This window comes from Peromyscus californicus, unplaced genomic scaffold, assembly GCF_007827085.1.
Source record: "Peromyscus californicus insignis strain IS unplaced genomic scaffold, ASM782708v3 Scaffold_23__1_contigs__length_62951481, whole genome shotgun sequence".
NCBI classification, from domain to species: Eukaryota; Metazoa; Chordata; class Mammalia; order Rodentia; family Cricetidae; genus Peromyscus; species Peromyscus californicus.
The window spans coordinates 19474682-19479603 of record NW_026294534.1 but is presented as its reverse complement, the minus strand read 5'-3'; the positions used below and the strand labels follow the sequence as shown (position 1 = coordinate 19479603).

Here is a 4922-nt window from a genome sequence, read left to right as displayed (position 1 = left end):
AGCCACTGATCTCCTGGGAAGTGACAGGAAGGTTAACTTAATAGCCAATGATTGATCAATCATGCCGACATAACCATGCCATTATAAAACCCAAAAGGGATGGTTTGTCAAGCTTCCCAGTAGTTGAGCACATAGGGCATAGCTCTTTGCCCTTCTCTGATACCGTCCACTGCATCTTTTCATCAAATCAGCCAATGTCAGTCAATGTTTTCCCGAGGTCTCTGAGCAGCTCCAGCAAATCGATCAAATCCCAGTTGGGAACTCAGATTTACAGCCCGTTGTCAGAAGCACACCTGGGACGTGGGTTGGCACCCAAACTAGGTGGGAGCCAGGCATGGCTGCACCTGCCTTTAATCCCAGCCTTTGGAAGGTGGCGGTAGGAAGGAGCAGGAGTTCAGAGCTAGCCTGGGTTACATGCAAACAAACAAGGAAACAAACAAACAAATAAAGAAGAACAACTCCCTAAGGCCAGTTGGTGTGGTGTATTTTATAATTCCAGCATCAGAGAGGCTGTGGCAGGAGGATCATGAGTTCCAGGCCAGCCTGGCTAATACAGGAAGGTTGTCTCTCTTCCCCACTTCTTCCACATTCATTCAAAACAAGAAAAAAAAATGGTGGGGGGATGAGTTCTGGGGAACAAATCAAGTTTGGCTCTTGTCTTAGTTAGGGTTTCTATTGCTGTGAAGAGACATTTTTTTTTTTTTCTTATGCATACAGTGTTCTGCCTGCATGTGTCCCTGCAGGTCAGAAGAGGGCACCAGATCTTGTTTTAGATGGTTTGTGATCCACTATGTGGTTGCTGGGAGTTGAACTCAGGTCCTCTGGAAGAGCAGCCAGTGCTCTTAACCACTGAGCCATCTCTCCAGCCCCGACCATGGCAACTCTTGTGAAGGATAACATTTAATTGGGGCTGGCTCACAGTTTCAGAGGTTTAGTCCATTATCATCATGGTGTGACATGGTGGCATGCAGGCAGACATGTGCTGGAGAAGGAGCTGAGAGTCCTACATCTTGATCCACATGCAACAGGAAGTGAACTGAGTACCACAGAGTGTACTTGAGCAAAGGAGACCTCAAAGTCCACCCCCAAAGTGATATACTTCCTCCAACAAGGCCACACCTACTCCAACAAAGCCACACCTCCTAACAGTGCCACTCCCTTTGGGGGGTTGCATTTTCATTCAAACCACCATGGCTCTCCACTCTACTAGATGAGTGAAAACAGAAATATGGTCACTGCCTTCATGGATTTGATGGTCTAGTGGGAGAACAGTTACTCAGTGGAGAAGGACAAGGATGACTATAGTCAGAAATTGTGACAAATGCTTTAAAGGAAAGGGGGAAGAAGAGGTGTAGAGAAAAACATGGAGCAGACGGCCATCAGTTTCCCTGGTGGCCCCCAAAAAGAGCCTCAGGAAGTAATGGGTAATCTGACTGAAAAGACAAATCGGCCTTAGGCAGGCGTGGGCTTCCAAAGCTTCCCCTACCCCGGGGCAGGAAGAACATGGAGCCTTACCCAGAAGAGCCATGTTTGAGGGAGCCGAGGGGACAAAGCAAAGGCAGAGTAAGCGTGGCTGTGAGGAAGCCCAGAAGATGATGCTTCCTCTCCACAGCCTCATGAGGTCATGGAGGAAGGGCCTTTTCTGGAGGACGGAGAAGGTGCGCCCATAGGAAACTGATTTTCCTTCAGGTCTGGGAAGTCTGTGATCTGTTCTAGGCCCCTGGGCTTTTCTCCACAGACAGTAAAGAGGCCCAGCTGAGGGCAGACACCCTTCTTCCCAACCTCAGTGCAAGCAGATCCCTCCCTCGGGTCCCTGAGGAGAAGCAGCTGGAGGCCAGAGTTCCTGTCAGCCAGGGAGACTTGAGGCTTCAAGGTGGTGGGACAGAGGAAGAGGATGCGATCCACCTTGTTGGGTGGGGTTAGGGTTCTGTGGTGTTCATTGTGATGGTCAATTTGATCACAATAGGGGATGGTTTTGGTGGGGGTGGGGGGGCTGGAGGAAGGTGGGGGGGGGTTCAGTCAGATCCCAGCTAAAGCTGCTGAGCCTCAGTTCCTCTGTGCTCTCATCTCTCCCTTTCACTGGAAACAGGGCCTCTGGCAGGACTGTCTCTGACAGTGGGATCAAAGCATTCCATGACATGAAGGTATTTAAGTTGTCAGTGCCAGAGAAAGTGACATTCAAGGAGCCAGTGCCCTTCTGCTTGAGAGAGGACAAGGAAAACACCACCCTGCAGGAGGGCAAGGGGATCCTGGCAGATATGGGGCAAATGTAGATGACCCCCCCCACCTTTGTCAAGATGCTGCCAGACCAGGGCTGCTGTAATGCTTTCTGTGAAACAGTGAAGCAAGGAGAAGGGGAGCCTGGTGTTCATCTGGGCCCTGAGAAGCACCCTTAAGAGCCATGGTGTCTATGCCAGTTCCACAGAGGGCATGAGGAAGAAGCTGACAGAAATCAAGCATGAATGGCAAGCTGACTGCCGTGTGGAGGTCAAGGACCGCTGGACCATGGCAGAAAAACTAGGTGGCAGCACCATCATCTCCCTGGAGGACAAACCTCTGTGAGCCACCTCTACACCCCCCCACCCCCACCCCCACCCCTACCTCCCATCTGGAGCATCTAGCAGCTCCAGACCTGCTCTTGGGTGTTGCAGGCTGTCCTTTTTCTGATAGGGGACATCTCAGAACAGGGAGGGCAATCCCTTCACCCCCGTCGCCAGCCCCCCACCCCACCCCACTGTTCCTTCCTGACAGTTCTGGCTTTCCCAAACAACTGCTTTTGATCTACTTGTTCCTCATATGTTGAAGCAAGCCAAACACCCTCCCTGACCACACAAACACCAAGTACCTAGTCTGGGGGAAGCCTGTATTTTTTTTAACGACACCCCCTCTCCCTATCTGTCCCTCTCCATCTCACGCTGCTAACTTCTAGCTAAAATAGCGACTGTGCTTATCTGTTTAGTTGTGTGTGTAAGCAGAATGTTGTGGAAACAACCCCTTTCTGCACTAGCTGGCTGCCTGCCCTTTTCTCTCTCTCTCTCTCTCTCTCTCTCTCTCTCTCTCTCTCTCTCTCTTTTTTAAAGATTTATTATGTATACAATGTTCTGCCTGCATGTATGTCTGCAGGCCAGAAGAGGGCGCCAGATCTCACTACAGATGGTTGTGAGCCACCATGTGGTTGCTGGGAATTGAACTCAGGACCTCTGGAAGAGCAGTCCGTGTTCTTAACCTCTGAGCCATCTCTCCAGCCCCTGCCCTTTCTCTTGGTCATGGCCGCTCATGGAAGCAGGACCAATAAGGAACACTTGGGTCCCAGTACCTGGAGCGATCAAACTGTACTTACTTATAAGTGTTGTTCCTACTGGCTAGCTTTCATGGTGCTGGAATGTTCCATGCTCATTGCCAGAGGACAAAAGAAATCATTGATCTTACCCAGCTGTGAACCCTAAAAACTACAATGACTAGCCTGACAAAGTACGCCTACTGGTGTAATATTGGTATAAGTGTTACAGGAGCAACCATTCACTTTCTGATTGGATCTAAGGCCCACTCCATGAGGCGGTACTGTTATCTGGCTTAAAAAACAATAACAACAACAACAACACAAAGCAGGGTTTCTCTGTATATCCCTGGCTGTCCTGAAACTCACTATGTAGACCAGGCTAGTTTCAAACTCAAGAGATCTACTTGCCTGTGCCTGCAAGTACTGGGAATAAAGGCACATGCCATCATACCCAGCTTTACCTGACATTGTTAAAGGGGCCAAGAGACTGTGGCTAGATTGGTCATAGGCCCCAGGGGAGAACTCAATACTATTATTCTGCTAAATGTGCATAGTATTAAAATGACTCCTGCTGACATATTGCTATACCCATAGAACTGAGCCTCTCTCAACCCTCACCAGAGAAGCTTTTCCTTACAGTAGAAGGCAATGAACATAGAGACCCTCACTGGTCAATGTGTACAGAATAAGGGACTGTGCAGAGCCCTAAAAGGGACATACATATTACATCCCTTCCCCCAAGGGTCAGGGATCTTCAAGGAAGAGGTAGCATAAAGATGATTAGAACCATAGGTGGAAGATGACCTCAAGGAAACAGTGTTTTCTGGTCACAATAGCACAGTCGCACATATGACTTACAGCAGTAGTGACAGCGTGCCCAAGACCTACCTACACAGGCTGAAGCCAGAGAAAACACCAGCACAGAGGAGGTGGGGTGGGCATGAATCCCACACTAGCTGAGGAGCTATTGGCGTTTGATAACCCCCGGGGAGGGGGAGAATCAGTTTTCTTTAGTGATATGACCCTGGTAGGTCAATCACATCCAGGGTGGGCCCACTTTGAAGATTAGTTGGCCAACATAAATTGGACTTCATGGGGATAAAAAGAAGAAAACTCAAATTAGGTGGGAAGGTGTCAGGTCCCGAAGAAACCTGGGACAAGTCTCACTCAGTACTTGTGGCTCCTCTGAGCACATCTCACCCTGCTCTTGATTCCTATATAACTCATATATAATTCCTATATAATTCTGGCTATGTGCTCTCTTGGTTTCCTGGCTTGCTCTTGGTTCTTTGGTTCCCATGTGCTCTTTTGGTCCTCTTGGCTCCTTCTCTCCTCTCTCTCTCTCTCTTCCTCTCCTCCTCTCCCCACCCCCTCTCCTCTCCTCTCATGGCCCATTCTATTCTGCTGGCCATGTTCAGTCTGGACTCTTCCTGATGCCTCTGGTTGCTCTCGCCCTCATATCTACAATAAACCCTTCTCCTCAACCATGCCTAGGAGCGGCCATGTTCTCATTGTCATTCGGTAGGGATGGGAAAGTGGAGAGGGTAGTTCTGGGAGTTGAGAGTGGTGATGTATATGCTCAATATTCTCAAAGAATTAATAAATATATTTTTTATATAAAAAATATAATAAAGCCGGGCAG

General features: G+C 49.0%; 1 pseudogene; it reads left to right on the top strand.

The window, feature by feature from the left end:
* The first annotated feature begins 1624 nt into the window (after positions 1–1624).
* Positions 1625–2562, top strand: LOC128119463 (cofilin-1-like; annotated as a pseudogene).
* Positions 2563–4922: the final 2360 nt, after the last annotated feature.